Source organism: Peromyscus eremicus, chromosome 3 (assembly GCF_949786415.1).
Source record: "Peromyscus eremicus chromosome 3, PerEre_H2_v1, whole genome shotgun sequence".
NCBI classification, from domain to species: Eukaryota; Metazoa; Chordata; class Mammalia; order Rodentia; family Cricetidae; genus Peromyscus; species Peromyscus eremicus.
In genome coordinates, this window is record NC_081418.1 from 57,448,075 (window position 1) to 57,468,107 (window position 20,033).

Sequence of the window (20,033 nt, forward strand, 5' to 3'; positions counted from 1 at the left end):
TTCTAAAAAAGAAAGAAGAAATCCAGTGTGCTAAGGAGAGAGGGAGTCCAGGCTCCCTATTCACTAGCATTTCTTTGTCTTTCATGGGACTCTTCCCTGGAGGCATCTGAGGCTGAACCAACCAGTGAAAGGAAGGATGTTCCAGATACCTCATGCAGACCAAACACAAAGACCAAAGACAGGAAAACCGCCTGTGCCCTATCCCTCCAGATCTACTCCAACATCTTGTCTCAGCAACTGTCTAACCATGCTGGGTCCCTTCCTCAGCTGTTCTAAGCCATGCAACAGATGGGACAGTTTGAGCTAGCTAGTAGCAGATGGCTGTGGCTGCCCGAGCCTCCTCCCAGTGTTAAAGCATGAAAAGAAAACACAGTTGTTTAGCCATAATGATTGACAAAAGTATTTCAGAGGGAATGACCAAAATCTGCTAACCTACTTTGAATCGATTTTTCTAGTACTGCATAAGTTTTCACCATCATCTCAGTATGCACGTACGTACAAGTACACACCTCTAGACATTCTCTCACCCACAAACCTGTCTTTAGTGTTTTTTTTTTTCCTCTGTTACACAGCAAGTGGTAGCATGTGAAAAGAGACTGAGGTATTAGGGTAAGATAGCACTTGAGTTGACTTCCAAACCCACTCCTAACTAGTATGATGACTTCTGGTGTAAGATTATGTGTCTGAGTTTTAGGGGCCTGATGTCAGATTCATGGGACTAGATATAAAGAACCAGGTATAGTGGTGGGTCAAAGCCACTCAATGAATTGAGATTAAGAAAGGAACTAGTCTGTAGCCAATCTCAGAAAGGTTCTACTAACCGTTGGGGTACAAGCCTCCCGTGATTGGTCCAAAAGTAACAAGGGCAGATAAGGTCATCTAGCATACCTTTGTCATCCTCTTACTTATGGCACACCAAAAAAGCCCCAGGGCATCCTCAGTACTGGTGTGAGAGGAGAAGTTGTGGCTTGAGCATTTGGATGGCGTCCTTGTACCTTCAACTATGAGGCAAACTATGGTCTAAGCCCCATGCAGCTCCAACTTGGAAGGGAAGAGCAGAGGGTGGTTGCTGCTGCCTATATTCATACACCACAGCATCCCAACAGGCTCCTTCTAGGCAGCATCCTAACCCCTCCATTCCCAAAAGGCAAGCTGCTCCCATCTCCACAGAGAGGCCTAAGAAATCATTTTGAAGTCAAAACAATGTTACTGTCCAACACTTACTTGTCCATTCAGAGTTTACTTTAAGCATGTATATCATTAAATGTTTCTAAGCTTATATGTATTTAATTCAGAATAATAGCCATCATTATTTTATGTACAGCTAGTCTACATAGTGAACTCAGTTCCTGATTATCAATTTTAGAAAACAATAAAGTGCTTATAATAATTTTGAGTTAATTAAAAATTAGATGATTTCATATAGATCTACAAGCCTTCCCTTTTCAGGGTGAAGGAGAAAGTCTGTGTTACTCAAGGACTTTTTGGGCGTAAAAGACTTCTAAACCATTTTTGTTCCAAAATTGAGACCTGAGTTTTGATAATATAAAATAATAAATAGTTATTGAAAGAGGAAAGATATAATTTGTGAGTATCTAAAGGTAAGGCACATTTATGAGTGAGTTGCTAAATTCAAAATGCCATAAAAACAATAGTTGTCATTAGGAGCTATTTTTAAAAACATTAAACATTTTCTCCCAAAATGACTTATGAACATGACGAAAGGAGGTAGTGGACTGTGTTAGTTGTGGGAGGGACTTCTGCCTTTGGGGCACAGAAAAATTTAATCATTTGGCAGATAAAAACCCAAATTCTAATTGTATTCTTTTTTGAACATTACTTATGCATTGACTTTTAGTATTTTAATTTTTAATGCGTTTTATAAGTATTAAATATATAGGCATATGGATATATAAGTAAACATACACATGATAACACATGGATATATAAACACATAATTTATATGCAGATATAGAAATATGGATACATAAACATATTATGATAAATTTAAAGCTTTTGTTTATAGCTTTTTTTAAGTCTTGGAATGTATATATGTGCATATCTGTAAGTACGTGTATGTGTGTACATGTTTGTGTAGGTGAATGTGAGCACACACATGTGGAGTCAAAGGACACCCAGATGTAGGCTCTTGCCTCCACCTCATTTGGGCCAGGTCTCTGACTGTTCCCCACTTCACACACCAGGCGGAGGGCCTGTGCAGCTCTGTAGATGCTCCTGTCTCAATTTCCTGTCTCCCTGTAGGAGCGCTGGGCTTACAGGTGCATGCTAACACCCAGCTTTGTGTGGGTTCTGGAGCTCTGAATTCAGATCCTCACACTCGCACATCCCCTCAGCTACCCCTCCAGCCCAACTATAGCTTTAACGTATAGTAATTAACACAGTAAAAAGAAACTATATGCTTATACTAACTTTACCATTTTAATTAACTGTAGTAACTTGCAAAATAAACACAGCAGAACCCTAAATCCATTATCTTAGATTCATATTTCAGTGTAATTATAGTGCCTGCTATAATGAACTTCCCACATTTTCATATTTAATTAAAGTAACTTCTGTTCTCTAGGCAAAAGAGTATACTAGTAGTTAAAAAAAAAAAAGGAAGACTTATGTGACAATTTCTTCTCTTTATGAACACTAATTTCATATCACTTCAACAAATTTGAAGTGGCAGAAGTAAACATACGTACACTCCATCATCTAGCATTTGCATATTTTATAATCGATAGCCTATCTAAGAACTGAGGACAAGTTAAAATTATGCTTAGCAATTAACATTTGTGTTGTATCTGTTTCAGCCTTATGAATCACCTAGACACCAAAAATAGTCAATTCATTAACCATTTGCTTAAGATCTTAAAGTTCGTTAAGGATAGAGAAATCATCATTTTTTTCCTAGTGTAATGAATCCTGACACACAACATTTCAAATTTTCTCAAGATGAAATTATTTAATAATCATTCACTATTACCTTTTTATTTTTTGTTTTATTTTGTTTTATTTTGGAGACGGTGTTGCCCTATGGAGCCCTGGCTGTCCTGAAACTTTCTATGTAGACCAGGCTGGTCTGGAACTTTCTATGTAGACCAGGCTGGCCTCAAACTCACAGAGATCCTCCTGCCTCTGCCTCCCAGGTGCTGCCATTACAGGCTACTTGTGTAGTGTAGTTAGATGTGGATGTGTGATTGTGTGAATAAATTTTAATAAGTTATAAGAGCAATGTTAATCCAGCTGACTCTGAAAACCACCTACAAAAATTGGGAACTTTCACTCATAGAGAATTTAATCTTAATCTTCTATACACCCAAGTACTGTTCTCATTTTTTATGGTAAAATAAATTTTAAAGGCCTTAACCCATGCTCAAGAATTTTATTTTATCTTAGAACTAAGGTTTTCTTATTTTGTAATCACTTTAACAAAGACCATTTTGTAAATACAATTTCCAGCATTCACAAAAGAACTAGCCTGATATTTTTCCACTCTTTAGACATTTTTCTATACTGATGTAGAATGGATATTCTAAGGTGTGCTTGTAATAACAGAATAGCTCTTTTAAGCAATGAATTTCTGAAGTCCCTAAGAGAGAAGAGGGGCAAGGACAGCAGAAAAGGGAACAGAAGTTGATTGGTAACAGTGGCCTTGGCACTGACGGAAGACATTTCACCTGGACCATAGCAAGGTTTCATGAGCAGGAAGTGAGGCAGAGCCCAACAAGACTGATGTCCACGCAGACTGCAAGTACCCATGGTAACCACAGTTCTACACAAACACTGTTGAATGTGACCCGCAATACTTTGTCACCCTCAAATACAAACTCCTTGGTTCCTGCCTCAGCCTTATTTTCCTGGTAAAACTGGCTCATGATTACTAGGAAAATGGCATATGAGGTATGATTTAAAAGTTTCATGTGCTATAGAATGCATCCTATTGTTCTTTGTTTGTTTCATTTTGTTTTTAGCTTCCTGATGAGTACAGAAATCATTGAGAGCCATGGATAGCAAACCATCTTTCTATTTATTGACTAATAAGGATTAAACCCGTTCAGGAACACTAACATGGAGTAACAACTACCAATGACATCGATTTGATACTGGATACAGGCTGTGGTGCAAGGAAGTAGATGTTTCCCTCTGAGCTTAATACCCTTTCTGAAAGGCCGGTGCCCTTCAATTCACCTTGAGAGGACTATACAGAAATAAATATTAAAAAACAAACAAATAAAACCCCCCAGACATCTCAGGAGAAAAGGTCTAAGGAAACTTCAATGTTCTTTTTCTCTAATGTAGCAGAAGGGCGCAAAGTGGAATTTTTTCAAAAGAAACCCTTGACCTTGGATTTATAAAAACCTTCCAGTTTCAAAATTTGACATATTCTAGGAGTTCCCCAGCACAGTCTTACTTTAGGGAGAAATGAAGATTTTAAAAAACATATTTCCTTTTCTCTGGAATGTATAGAGAGATTCAGGAGAGCATGTAAATGCTCCTATAAAAGGAAAGTCTGTATTCCCCTGCTGTTGTGTGTGCACTGGTTAGATGCGGGTAACACTTAAAGGATATTTGCACATAAAGGAAATCACAGGATGGAGTCTTTGTTCCTGTACTTACATCTTCTCTCTTCCATAAGATGGAGGGGCCAAGACAACAATCACCACTGACTGTGGGGCCTTCCTCTGAATCTCTTCTACGTGGAATAAGCTGTGCTCAGGAGGGGCTGGGTGGCATGGAGAATGGCCAGCTGGCCCAGTGGGTAAAGGTGCTTGTTTCACAAGCCTGGTGGTGATCTGATCCCTGAACCAAGGTAAAGGTGGAGGGACAGGTCCAGCTCCACAAAGCTGTCCTCTGACCTCCACAATACATGTGCTGTGCCCCTGACACACACACACACACACACACACACACACACACACACATCATGCATGTGCACACTTACACACACAAATAATTAATACTTTTTTTCAGAAAGGCCATGGATTTGTTCAGCATAAGTCTACATTCATAGCAACAACATTTGTTCACAGGAGCTCAAAATAGAAACAACCATGTGCCCATTAATGGAAGTTTTAATAGTATTTTCTTTTTGTAAGTTGATAGAAACAGATAATGATGGTACAAGAAAGTATAAATATACTTAATGTCACTGAGTTGTCCATTAAAAATGGTTAAATGATATATTGATGTATTTTTAAGATACTATAGGCAAGACATTTCCCTCCTCTGAGCCTCAGTAGCACCATCTGAGAAATGGACATGTTGGAAAAGGTAACTCCAAAGATACCTTCAACTCTACAAGTCTGTGTGACTAAGCTGCTCCCTCTGGCCTCCCAGAGCTTCTCTTCAAGTTAGGGAGGTGAGATGCATGCACACACAGGTAACAATAATGCCAGTTAGTGATCAAGAAGACTAGCATCCCATCCAGCAGCTTGGTAGACAGAACTGGACAACAAAACCTACAATAACACCTACAGAACTGGATAATAACACCTATGGATCAGACTTAGAGGAGGCTCAAGCCAGGGAAAAGGGTCTTGGCAAAGATGGGCAGGTATCTGCATAGGAGGAGATTTGAAAGGGCCAGATGGTGAGACTGGACATGATGGGAGGCTCTAGGGTCAGAGTACTGTGAGAAAGTATTGATGGAGACCCATAGAAAATACTGAGAGCCTGTGAATAAAAGAGGATGTCTGATGGGTTAGGACCATGTGGGCATTAGCTGAGCGGCCCTGTGTAGCTGGAGTTTTCCTGCCTGGCCCACAGTCAGGATAAATCTCTCTCACCTGCCAGTCCCACAGCCACTCAGACCCGACCAAGTAAACACAGAGACTTATACTGGTTACAAACTGTGTGGCCGTGGCAGGCTTCTTGCTAACTGTTCTTACAGCTTAAATTAATCCATTTCCATTAATCTATACCTTGCCACATGGCTCATGGCTTACCGGCATCTTCACATGCTGTTTGTCATGGTGGCTGGCAGTGTCTCTCTGACTCAGCCTTCCACTTCCCAGCTTTATTCTCCTCCTTGCCCCGCCTATACTTCCTGCCTAGCCAATGGCCAATCAGTGTTTTATTTATTGACCAATCAGCAACACATTTGCCATACAGAACATCCCACAGCAGCCCTGGGCCATTATTTGTGTCTCAGCATCTGCTGTACAATCCAGGGCTCTCTTGTTTATAAAGTTAACATTCAGCCCAGCCATCCATACTCAAAAGCACACAGAAACAGCTTAAAAATAAGTGGGGCTCCCTACTACCAGGCCCCATGCTGGGTGTTAAAACCTCAGCTGTAACCACCCTACAAGAAGTCCTCAAGAAGTGTTCTGTCTTGATTATAGCAGCTTGCTCATCTCTCATGCCATAGGATGTACAGAGGATGGTAAAAGGAAATCCCTCTAGCTGGAGCATCCTGCATTTCAATGGAACAATTTCCAGCAGCAAGTCAAGTGCAGGGAACACCGGCAAAGGTTAGATGTGGGCTATGTTTGAAGATGTGCACAGTCCTGAACTTGGTTGAGGGAAAGAAAATGAAGTGGGATGCACGAGCCTGGGCTCAAGATGACATGAACTCACTCTGTCACGCTCTGCTCCCTCACTCCCGACCTTGCCCCATTTCCGCCCCCAGAGCTGCTCTTCTTTCTAGCCACCGCTCCTGTGCCCTTCAGATGCCCTACCTACAGCCTGAGGGCACCTTGAAACATAGCATGAATATTTCCACATCTGAAATTTAACTTCATCCTGAAAACAGACTTTTTCCTCAGGCTCAGAGACAGAGTTCCATTCTCCGATAGAAAATGGAAGATCAAGTGATGTATTTCTACTTTCTCAGGACTTCCCCAGAGCAAATCCTCACTCAGTTGTGAAATATCTACTCTTTGGAAGACTCATGACCCCTGTGCTAACAGTTCTACCTGCCCTTACCTGCCCACACGCTTCTAATCATTCTCTACATTTTTTGAGGACTTTGAAACTTGTTCACAGTCTTTTCCCTACTCCATAATCCCCCAGATCACGACAATTCTCTCCAAGCAGCCCAGCTCAGCCTTCAGCACCCTGGCTCTCCTCTCCTGTCCCCCATCCTGTTAGCTCACACTTCTGCCATTCGCCTCAACCCTGGATCGCTGAACTGTCCTCAGTCCATCTGCCCTTTCTTGAAGCAACAAAAACTACAAGGAACTCCCTGGTCATTCCCCACCTGTGACGTTTTCCCACTAAGTCCTCAGGTGGAAGGACCCTCATTCTCACCCCATCTTCCCCAGCACCCCATCAATTATTCCCTCCACATCCCACATCTCTGTGGACTAGTTCCTCTTGAGACATATCTGTCTATAGTTGCTGCCTCGCCCCCCTCATACACTGTCCCGCAGTGTCCCTTAGTTCCTAAGCACTCCTCAGCCTTCTACGCTGTTTTCTTTCCTCCATCACTCTACTCAAACATCCCTCACCGATGTCCCGTCTATGACGCCCTAATGACCTTCCAACCACTGAACCGAACAGCCCCAGCTTTCCTGCCTGTCTCTCCAGCACCCCTAGAGACCCTGGAACCTTAACTGGCTCCTGTAGAAGTCATAGCCTGTGTGAGCACTGGTTGGACCTCTGTCTATCTTGAAAGCATCTCCTCAGTGGCTCTCCTCTGGTATGGTCTCCACAGCTGTCTTTCTGGGTCTCTGCCCAGCACCACCCTTCCTCCACCCATGCTGAGAGTCTGCCCTGACCACAGGCTTCCTCCTAGGTCTTCTTCCCCTTCACTCTGCACGACCCCTGGGAAATCACACCCACCAATGGTTACGGCTACCTTCTACCCTCCACAACACTGAACTCCCCTCAGTCCTCATTTCCTAAGGCTCACCTCTTGCCTGCGAGCCTGAATGATTTCCTTGAGTAATGTAAGTAAGAAGGTCTTTGTAGCAAGGCTGGGTGGAATTTTAATACAGCTTATGATTTCCATATGCTCTGTAAGCCTGGGCAAGGTTCTTAGCTTCTCCAAGTTTCCATTTCCTAAGTAATTTATTGAAATGAGAATAATAAAACATGTCACACTAGAGCGTTGTAAGGATCGAAGGAATAATATTGTACAGCACAAATACATAGTGGCCCCTTGACACATGTTTTTTTGTTTTGTTTCCCATCCTTCTGGTTTTTGCCTGGTTCTGTACATGTCTCTAGAACTATCCTCATCTTTACTGGCCATATAATGCCAGCCAGATCTATCTCAGCATGATCTTGACTTTTCTAGAATGCTCTAACACATGTCCATCTAAACACTGATGCCAAGAGACTGCAATAATTCATCACTCTGCCCTGGGAAGAAACATTGAATATTTGTGACATTATTTACAAATTCTCCCTGACTTAGTATAGATATGAATTAAAAAAAAAGACTTATCCATAAATGAATGGACTGTGTGATGGCAAAAACTAGACCAAGGTAATTCCACTTATTATTTATAACATTCTGAAGCCAGTGAGCTGGTCTCTCCTCCATATGGGCAAGTCTGTAAGTTCCTTTATTAGAGTTCAGATTCTACTACTAGCCATGGATTTGGTTAAAAAAAAATCCCAGTCTCTAGACTTCAGTCCATTCAGGCTACTATAACAACATACTATACCTTGGGTGACTAACAATTGACAGAAATTTGGTTCCCCTGTTTGCTGAGCCTAAGAAGTCCGAAATCAAAGCACTTGGTAGTTCAGTGTCTGGTTAGGACCCAGTTCCTCATAGATGATACTTTCTTGTGTAGCATCCTGTGGTGGGAGGGTTGAAGAGTCTCTAGTCCTCTTCCATAAAGATTCCTATCTCCTAAATAAGGGGGCTTGATTGCTGTGGGCTAGGTGTTCAACATATGAACTCTGCGGGAACATGACCCTTCAGACAAATCAAGCCATCTCCCCCAGCCATAATCTGTGGACCTTCAGGAATGACCTGTGGTCATCACTCCACCTGGACCTTAACTCTGCAACAGAAAACCCATCTCCCCTTCTCTTACCCATCCAAATTGAGATGGCCCAGATGTCAGTCTTCACACTAGAGTCTGTCTCCTTCCCTGGCCATTACTAAGTCATAGAGCACGTGGTCTTTGACAGTTTCATGTAGATCTATCATGTCTATCAGGTTTTCATCCTAACCATTTTTGCATCATCCACAGGAGTCCACACAGGGGAGAAGAGGCAATAATTAGGAAAAGATTTGGAGTCTGGAGAGAAACTCTGACATGTTATACACTGAGGGAAAGGTTGATCATGGTAGGTTCACAATAAACCTACTTTCTAAATTCGTAAGTGGTATAACCAAGCAGAGAGAGAGTAGGAGACAGATGGCCAGCACGGGGTGAGCACTGGAAGAAAGACTGTCCTCCTCCAGAGCTAGGCGAGCCGGCCAGCTAACCCAGCCTGCTTCTGCAAGCACAAGAACCCCTCCGGGCATATAAAGCTTCAGTAATTGGCAGTGCAGCAACTTCGATTTCTGCTGAGTACGGTCATAAATATTAACCTGAGAATATAATAGTGAAAGTGGCGCCTTGTTTTATGTCCCAAACCCAAGAACATAAATATTTGCCATCACATCTACAGTATAATATTAATATATTATCAGATGTTATGCATATTTTTAAAAAAGCACATTTTCCGGAAAGTGTCCTTATTGTTTTCCTTAAGGCAGTGGCTAAAAAATGACCTTTAAAGTTGCTGGGACATTGCCTAAAGAGTTACTAAATTGGAAACCTGTTTAATGGCTAAGGCCCCTTACTTTCAGATTAATTATGGATGTCCTGCCATTTCAAGATTACATTAGGAAGGAAGTGTGTCACCACCTTTGATCAATGGGTGGAATGTGAGTCTCAGCTGCTTCCTGATGAAATAAGTAAGTTGAGGTTTGAGGAACATTGGACATCACTTTGGGGTGAGCAAAATGAAATCTGCTTAGCTAACTTGGAGTTGTGGATTGCTGGGGACTCCTCAGCCACCACTCCCCAGACCCCGTGCAGAGTGCAGAGAAGCCATTTAGAACATTGTGCCTGACTTCAGGCCATCCTTCTTACTACAGTTAAAACCTAAAAGGCAAGAAAGAGGAAAGACGAGTCAAAGAAGGAAGGGAGTGTGAAAAAACTGTCAAAAAATCAAAAGAGACATTAAAGAAGAGAGAGAACTTTTTTAACATTTTTATCAACTTGTAAAAAAAATTGTTCGGCATCTCTGACAATTTATGTTAACACTTCTTTTATATTTTGCTGTTATTTTTATTAAAATAATACAAACACTTTGTTTAAAGTGTCAAATAATTCTATGTGGCTTATTGAAAAAAAAAAACAATTAATTTTCAGATTTTTCCCTCCCTTTGAAAACTTTAAAGTTGTCCAGTTGCTTCTCAAGGCTCCAGAGAGTGTTTTCTGTCAGGAAAGATATCAAAGAGCTTAGCTCTGAGAGCCACGTGGCCTGTGTTTTTTACTCAACACTGATGCTATGTATGAAAGGAGCTGTATGTAGACAAGGGCATGGCTGTGTTTCAGTAAAGCTTTATTTACAACGCAGGTCACAGTTTACTTTTACTGACTCATGAGCTATTTCTTGAACTTTCCCTTTTAATTTAGTCAGTCAGCTGACCTGTTATTGTGGAAGGTGGGGATAAAGATCTACCTCTCCAACATTTACCTCTGCAGCCCACTCCTCCAGCAGTCTGGGGGCTTAACTTTGGTTAGATCAGTATGCAGTGTTCCATTATTTCTTGTGACTTTTTGTGTGTTCGTGGGTAGATGAACTATAGGATAGAATGACATTTTTTGCACAGATTTTTTATTTTATTTTTTTCTTATTTTTTTTTTTCAGTGCTAGGCACTGAATGGAGAGTCTTATGCATGCTAGACCAGTACTCTACCACTGAGCTACATCCCCAGCCTTGGTTTTTTTTTCCATAGAAATAGTCATTCGTGCTTCATTTTCAGTAAGTTAGTTCTGAAATCAAGCCCAAACTCTCTCTCAACTCTTAAAATCTTAACTAAGCCTGTATTATGCATGTATGACAGACAGTCTCTCTCTTTCCTCCTCCTGAGAACATCATTCCAGAGCATTAAGACTGGATGAACCTCTGTGGTCTCTGCATCTATGTCATCATGGATTCCCTGTCTTTCCTGTGTCTATGACTTCCTCTTTCTAGGTTCTTACTGGACCAAATTTCTGTGGGTTCCTGGGGAAGAGAGCATGGCAGTGTTTTCTGAGACATTACAGACCTGAACATACTTAGTTTCCCCTCACACTGAGCTGAGATCAGATGGAGGATAGAACAGTTGGGTATAAATCAGTTCCCTTTGTGGTCTTGAAATATTTGCTCCATTGTTAGTGGCATTGCTCTGTCCAAGTTCAAGGCCACTCCAACCCTTGATTCTTAACTGGACAGAGTGTTCCTCTCTCTGGAAGCTTTCTGAAGCTTCTTCTCTTCCTCAGTTTCTGAAATCTTGAGTATTACTTGATGTGAGTCTACTTAGGTCCTTTGCACTGGGTCATTGTAATGAGCTTTCACTCTGGAAGGCCATTCTCTGTAGCTCTGTGACATTCCTTTGAGTTGATTTTGGAGGTTAATCACCTCTGTTTTCTACTTTGCTCTTTCCGGAGCTGACGTCATTGAGATGTCAGGGCTCCTGGAGTGACTCTGATTTCCCGTGTTTGTTCACATTTGTTCAGTTTTCTTGTCTCTGTTCACCCGAATTTCTGAGCCATGGCCTCAAATTTCCATTTTGAAATTCCTTGTTGATTTTTTCTTATGTCCTGAGTTTCCAAAAGCTCTATTTATGCTCTTTGCACATTCCTCTCTTGTTTCTTATTTCATAGATGTGACATAATACTTTTTAGAAAATATTAATGATAAGTTTATTTTTATTTAATTTTTCAGTGCTGGGAATTGAACCCAGGACCTTGCATATTTGGAGCAAGTGCTATGCCGCTGACCTACTGAGGCTCCAGCCTTGGTGATGGTTTTCTTCCAACTGTCTTTTCTCTACTCCGCCTCTTCTTGCTTCAAGTAGCTCTGCTTCATGTTTATCTAAGTGTACACATTTGCTTGACTTGTGCCTTCTTTTCTGGTTCAGAAGTTTCCTACACTTAAGAGGGAGTCACTAAAGTTATGACTACAAGATCTTTGGACACAGATGGAGCACCTTGCCTGAGCTTTCCTAGCTAAGGTGTTCCAAATGGAGAGCCCTTGACATCAACCACACTGGGTTTTTCTTGTTGATCAAAAGCCCTAGTAGAACATTTTTCTACTCTCTTGTCTGGAGGGTACACAATTGGCTGCCTTTTTTTTTTTTTTTTTTTTTTTGTCCAAGCTAAGGAAAAGGAATGTTCCAAATGGTCAATCACTTATTATTTTTAAATTTTTTCATGTTTTAACGTGATGTGCTTTTTCTCTTCCTCCCATAGTGAATTTTCCTCAAGCTTTAGGAAGGAAACTTAAGAAAGGATGTAAAATCACATATAGTTGTGTATGAATTATATGTCATAGGGTTATGCATAATTATATGTAAACAACTAAAAATCCAGGCACAGTTACTGGAGAAAACTTGGGAAAAATTAAAAAGTATAAGGGACTCTTCGAAAGCTCCTGTATTTTCAGCATTGATAGACGGCTGGCAGCTTGAGCTGTGTTGTGTGTATATAGTGAACTAACACACCTACGTGTCTGGATTCATTTCAAATTAGCATTTTAAATAGATCCAGTTTTTAAAGATTGCTATACATGTGTGTGCATGTGCATCTGTGTGTTATATGTGGTGTGTGTGTGTGTATCTCACTCCTCATATAGCTTACACTCAGCTCTATTCACAGCCATCAAATACAGCTCATTTCTCAGTAAACCCCACCTGGATACACAGCGCCGCTGCTGTTGCTTTAGGCTATAAACTGAGGAAACATTTTATTTGACCTGAAACCTGCAGTTGAGATACAAATGTTGTCAATTTCTCTGGTTATAGGATGGAATTGTAACAATAACAAACAACCAGAAAAATCATGCATTTTTATCTGTTTTAGAATTTAAACTGGCCAATTCTCTTTGCAGACAAACCTTGGTAAAACACCATTCTTAGAAACCTGGGTTTTCATAAATACATGTACATTTTGTGAATCCTACTTTGCCTGTCACCAGGGCAAATTAAATATAGAGTTTTATATATAAAAACCTGCGGGTAGGGGGGGAAGTATTATTTCAACAATATACAGTTTCTGAAAGCAAAATCTAAGCCAAAATACATTCATGTTTCATATCTGTGCTTTCAATGAACGAGCATGTACTGAAAGCCTGCTTCTGCTCTAACACAGAACTTGCTGTTCCCTCCTGAGAAAAATACAGCATTTGGGGGATAGGAGAGAACTAAATATATGGTAACACCATGGCAGGAACCGGGCCGGTGCCACGAAGAAGGATTTTAGGAATAAAGACGTTAATCCGTGTAGAACCACTGAGATTAGAAACAGGAAGGAAGCCGGCCCTTAAACTAAGAACTGGGTCAGAGTTCAAGCATGACCAGCTGCAAAGAAAATCCGTTCTTCCAGTGCTCACAATTGATACCAGAGTCCTTGACAGAATTCCATGTGGATGTCTTTAACAGTGGTGTGGGGATTTCAGAAGCAGAAAACTAAGTAGGTGCAGACAACCCCCACGCAGGGCCTATTATACTGATTTTTCTGGGACATTCTAAAGAAAACCATTGTCTGCTTTCCTAGACCTGACAAAGTCCAACACAAACAAAAGACTGTTCCAGGAGGAACGCTAGAGGCAGGAACACTGGCACTCTAAGAACAGGCAATGTTCATGCTTCAACCTGAGAGATTGATTTTATTTTTGCAAGGGAACAAAGAGCCTAAATGGCTTTGGAGACACCAATGGATGTGCTATTAAAACTTCATCGAGAAAAGACAGTTCTCAAATAAACAAAAATTAAGGACAGCTCTCTCTACCCAAATGGATGCCTGAGGTTAGGGTGCTTAAAGAGATGATGTTTGCTTTATCATGGAGAAACCCATTTATCTGGAACAGTTCTGCCCCATGTGGCAGCCCTGCAGTTTTTTCTGAAGCCACAATAGGGTCATTAAAGGGCTCCATTGATCCCAGTAAAATCAAATGATAGTAAATGCCTTCTCCGCACAGGAGGGAAAAAGCAGCAATTGTAACAGCGTGGGGTGGGTCTCCTCATGATGGCTCTGTTGAAAATAAGAATAAGTCTTCCAGAGGTAAAGTGCAGTCCTGCCCCTGATCTTCCTCTTACAGCAACATTGGAGCGCACTTGGGACTTGAAGCCCCCAGAACTGACAGTGCAATTTTGCTCTAACAGAAAATAAAATATTGGCCTCCTTAAGCGCATTTCTAAACCCATTTTCGGTGACATCATGAATATTTCACTGGCAGGAGTGTGTGTGTTTTTTAGTTAGTGAGACCTTCTACTTTAGGAATCTTTTCTTGGGAAGGTGGCTGAGATGGTCCTCTTCTGAGTCAGTGGTCTGTGTGGCCTGAGGACCCACACAGTTTCCTAGTGACTAGTCAGTTCGCATTCCACACTTGTCAAGCTGTCACAGAGTGGTGCCCACTGCGGTGGCATATCCCTTCTGTCACACGCTGATGGCTTGCTTAGCCTTCCCCATTCTTGTTTCATTAGTAGTGTGAGCATTCACACCCTTCAGTGTGAGGATGGTGTTAATGAACACAACCCATCTGTGCGCTCCTGTGATCTCCCTTTTCCTGCTAAGTCTAGGGATCAGCAAAAAGCAAGGGGAGAGTTACTGTGTGGAGACGTCCGATAAAGAGAAAGCAAACAAGACATGAGCCCAATTGTTCAGAGGTTCCGGGGGGACCAGAGCCCTCCTGAATCAGTTTGAGCAGTCACCACTCCTCATAGCCCCGCTTACCCCAAATCATTCAAACTAGGCTTGTTTTTGATAAGGCAGATGGTGTGGCTTGTAGATTGCAAGAATATGGTTACGGTTTGCAGATGAGCTTCGTGGTCTGAATGGGTAATTATCTATTTTCTTTCCATTAAGATTTAAAAGCTAATCAGAGTCTACATCCCACATCCCACTCTTGAGTTTGAAGCACCATATGACAAAGGATTTATCACAAGAAAGCAAAAGAGAAAAAATGTGTTGCCCTCTTTTTCTGAACAAAATGATGGTGGGAGGGGGTGAAAAATCAAAAAGATAAAACTTCTCTTCAATTCCCTCAGCTTTCCTAGGCTGATATATACTTTCTAGAGTAACCAGGACACTGGTCATGGAGCTCACTGTGGAACTTCTTCAGAGGGGTTTGTCTGAGCAAGTTCTCAACAGATAGGTGCTTTTGATCCCATTATAAGCTACCCTTCAAGAGCTGATGGTCCTAGAGATTATTTATCAATGTAGGGCATTTGTCAATGAGTGTATAGACTGATGAAGTGGCTATTAGCATAGATTAAAAAAGCATATTGATTAAAATGACTTTGTATTTAATGATATAGTACATAGCAACAATGCACGGGACTCATGCCCTGTATTTCCTTCATGTTTGATTAAGACTTGAATGATCTGTGTGCCAAAATAGATTACGGCCCTTACTTGTGTCCTTACCATGGAAAGGGAAATTACTACAATTTCCCAGTGCCAAATGGTAATAGTATCAAAACTCTTTATGGTTTCAGTGTCTCCAATGTTCATTCTCTCATCAGTAGCATCAGTGAAGGCTGCAGGTGCAACCCAGTGGCCGCGCATTTGCCTAGCACATGTGAGACCCTGGGTCTCAGCCCAGCACCACAAGTGAAACATAAAGCCTCATAAGTGCTGTGCTTTTGTGGTTTATATCTAAGTGTGTGTTATTGTGTTCATCTAGAGATGGCGGCTGTTCTACCTTCATTTCTCAGCTGTGGTCTCAAAGTTTTCCCACCCAGTGCTGCTACATTTCAGGTACCAATGGTTGTGTGGCCCCCCCCAGAGGCTGAAGAGAAGTTTCTACTTGGACTGAATCACTGACTGCCAGGCCTGGGGGTGGGGGGCAGGCAAGACAGACCTTGCATGATGGGTAAGCTCTATTTTCTCTGGATATATATACATGCACTGCCTGTCTTCTTTTCTTTGGCTCTGGACCATGGGCAGTGACAGTGTTAAATCCAGAGTGGAGAACGGAGATGAAACAAAACTATTATTTGTCCCCTACCATCTACCACACCCGTGCTTGTTAGGGCCCACCAACAAAGGCAAATCCGGTGTACTCCAGCATTTATAACCAGAGTGAGACATATGCAAAGGCTAATTTAATATCCGGTGGAAAGTGAGAAAGAAGGGTTTGTGTAATTTCCTCGTAAAGTGCTGCCTCTGATTGTACTGTAAACTATCAAGTCCATCAAGGTAGGCCACGCATCGGTGCTCGGGAAGTGCATCAGTGCTTTATATGCTAAACTGGTAAAGAGAAAGTTCTTCTAACCAAGAGCATCTGGCCAGAGAGTCCAGGAAGCAGCTGTCAGGACATTTGTCAGGCATTTGTTTCCTCTCAGCTGGAATATTCCCTCCTGGAAGGAGTGGGTAGACTTCTAAGACACAAAAGTCTAACAAAACTTACGTAATAGTTCATAAAGTGGCAAGATTCGCAAGGCCCTTCCCCAAGGTTAAAAAAACAGCAACAAATTGCTGAGGTAGGGGATGCTGTCTTCGGTGAGGTGGCCTGTGGGTTGTACAGGGAGCTTCAGGGGTGTAGCTTTTGTGAGTGCTCATCCATGATGGGGCTGGTTTCCAGTGACCAAACTACCTTGCAAATAACCTCTCACCCATGTCCTGTAAGTAACCCAAATAAATCAATAAGCCCCAATAAGGCTCACCCAGCTAGTTCCAGACGGAGGCAGTTCTCTGGTCTGTCATTAGTGCCCTGTCTGGGGTAACAGATGTCTGTTCATGTCTTTCCAGGAAAAGTCACACTACATAGTCAGAAACAGCTCCAAGGAACCAGTATAACTATAAATGGAGCAGTGAGGGAGAACAGTGGATTAAGATCAAAGGCATGGTATAGCCATTACTTTTCTCCTTTCTGTGACAAAATACCCAATATAACAACTTTTTATTGAAAATAGAATTTTTTCAGCCGGGCAGTGGTGGCACGTACCTTTGATCCCAGCACTCGGGAGGCAGAGACAGGCAGATCTCTGTGAGTTCAAGGCCAGCCTGGGCTACAGAATGAGTTCCAGGAAAGGTGCAAAGCTACACAGAGAAATCCTGTCTTGAAAAGCCAAAAAAAGAAAAAACAGGAAAAAAATAGATTTTTTTAATAAAATATATTCTAATCATAGTTTCCCCTCCCTCGTCTCCTCCCAGATTCTCCCCACCCACCCAACTCCATGCTTTCTTCCCCTCTCTAAAAAACAGCAAATAAAAAAAAAGCAGAATTTAAAAATTTTAAAAAAGAGAAAGAAAAAGCATTAGAAACAGAAAGAGACATATACAACACATACACACACACAAAACCCATTAGAACAAAAAAAAGTTAGAAACCATAATATGTAAGCAAAAAACCCCTAAGGAAAAAATGCCCAAACAAAGCATTATGAGATCAAGAATACCGTTGAGTTCATTTTGTGTTGGCCCTCTATTTCTGGGTACAGGGCCTGCCCTTAAATGTGGTTTGTATACCCAGGGAGACTCCACTGGAAAAAACTAAGTTTTCCTTTGTGAGCAGCTGACACTTGGAGAGAGCTTCTGGAGCTTCTGGGGGGCTCATGTCCACTTCCCCGCTCAGTGCTGGGCCCCCATCTGCATTTGGACCTGTGCAGGCCCAGTGCACGCTGCCAGTCTCTGAGTTCATGTGTGTGTCAGCCCTGTTGTATCTGGAAGGCCTTGTTTCCTTGCTCACCCACCCCCACTGTCTCATACAATCTTTTTGCTTCCTCTTCCACGTAGCTCCCTGAGCCCTGAGAGGAAGGATTTGATGGAGTCATTTTATTTAGAGCTGATTGTTCTGGGGTCTCTCACTCTCTATGCGCTGTCCTGTTGTAGGCCTCTGTATTAGTTCCCATCTCGTGCAGGAGGATGCTTCTTTGATGGCAGCTAAGTGAGACGCTGATCATATTTGTCCAGAAGAGCCTTCAGGAAGCTGGGACTACAATGCATAGAAGGGAGCTATGGTGAGGGAGAAAAGTAGTTTCTTTTTTTTTTTTTTTTAACATTTTATTGATTCCTTGTGAGTTTCAATTCATGTATCCTGATCCATTCATCTTCCTATTCCTTCCTATCTGCTCTCTGCCCCTGCAACACCCCTACAAAAAACAAAATAATATAAAATTTAAAAGAAAAGGAAAAATGAAAGAAAAAAATCTCCTTGTGGAAGCCACAGTGTGACACAGTGGGTCATACAGTGTACCCTTTAGTCCATACATCTTTACTTGCAAATGTTCATTGCAATGAGTCATTGGTTTTGTTCAAGGCCTCTGGCTTCTGCTTAGCCCTCACTGGGATTCCACTTGGACATCCTGCTACTGCCCTGTGTCATGGGATTCCTGCAGCTTTGGATCTTCAGTACTGGACCCCTTCATGTGCTCCAGCAGATCATAGATGTTGTGGATGTTAGGGTGGACTAACTCATAGCCCTGATTCTGGGCCTGGGTGATAGCTGGGTTGGTCAGCCAGCCAGTTCTCCCTCATCCTTCTTGAAGATGATTTTTCAACATATCATATCATCACAGTCAAATTTATCAAACATGACTAGCTGTCAACAGACCTCAATTATCTCTCATTTAAAGGATTCAAAATAGCTCTGTGGAGCACAGCAGGGCTCATACATAAGTTAGGTCCATCCTCCCAGCCAACAGAAACATCTCTTGACAGGCAGCCATGGTTTAGGGTTTCATGTGTTTATATGCTCTACCCAGTTTGCAAGCTATTTGAAGGCTATCTTGAAGCACTGGGAAAGAACTCCCTTGTATCTCACTCCAGACTCTGCAATAAAAGGAGGCACAGCTAGATGGTGGTGGTCCACGCCTTTAATCCCAGCACTCGGGAGGCAGAGCCAGGTGGATCTCTGTGAGTTCGAGGCCAGGCTGGTCTACAGAATGAGTTCCCGGAAAGGCACCAAAGCTACACAGAGAAACCTTGTCTTGAAAAACCAAAAAAAAAAAAAAAGGAGGCACAGAGGGAAAACAAATGTGTGGTCTCACCCAAATCCTATCCAAGGTTCTGCAAAGGCACTGTGAATTCTTGAAATTTGGGGATAGCAATTACAAAAGTCGTCCCCAAGCCTCATCTTTATCTGCAGATGAATCATCACTATTACATCTGACTCTGCAAAATCACCTCTTCCTCTGGTACATGTGAAGGAGACGGGTGTATGGTTGGATATACCTAGGACCCACACATCTTCTAATAACTTACTGTCTGAGGCTGTTACAAGCATAGAAAGGACCTCTACTTGTGTTTGCCTTTGGGATTCTTTGTTGCATTGCTCTAGCCCAAAGACCCTCACCCTTCCCTGAATAATACTAACACCTAGAGAACCTGAAATAATCTACAGAAGCCCAGGTGCCCAGGGACAGACAGAACCTGTTTCAATAGGTATCGTGCATCCATATGTCCACACTTGTTTTAAAGTTCTCTGTGCAATTGTAATATGAAGCCATGATGAGAACCGTCACACTAGTCCCAGGAGTTTGACCCTGTCTTGGAGAAACTTTGGAAGAGTGAGCTTGGCCCTCCAGACTATCCTACGGGGACCTTTGCAGCCATCCAGAATGAAGCTGGATCTAGGCTTGGATGCTTTAATCATGTGTGGTCTTCATGTTCTCTGATAAAAACATACACTTTGTTCACATGTAATTCTCTTGGTCTATTTCCTGCCCTGCCATCTTGCTCCCCAATTTCTAAGATTCTGGCCCAAACTAACCAGCATTCCTAATCCAGTGTCTTCTTAGGGAAAAAAAAATAAAATAGGGGAAGTGAGTTTTTAGGAAAGTAAATTTTAAAAAGCAGTGGAATCAGGAAGCTGGTAGAGCTGTATTGACGAAGACAGGTAGACCTCAATGTTAGAATTCACA

The 20,033-nt window shown here is 42.0% G+C and overlaps 1 protein-coding gene across 1 annotated transcript in view; it reads left to right on the forward strand.

Moving 5' to 3' along the window:
• The window catches only part of Cntnap2 (contactin associated protein 2), a 1,432,736-nt gene that overhangs the window by 1,384,521 nt on the left and 28,182 nt on the right, over nucleotides 1–20,033 (forward strand). The gene's annotated exons all lie outside the window — the stretch shown is intronic.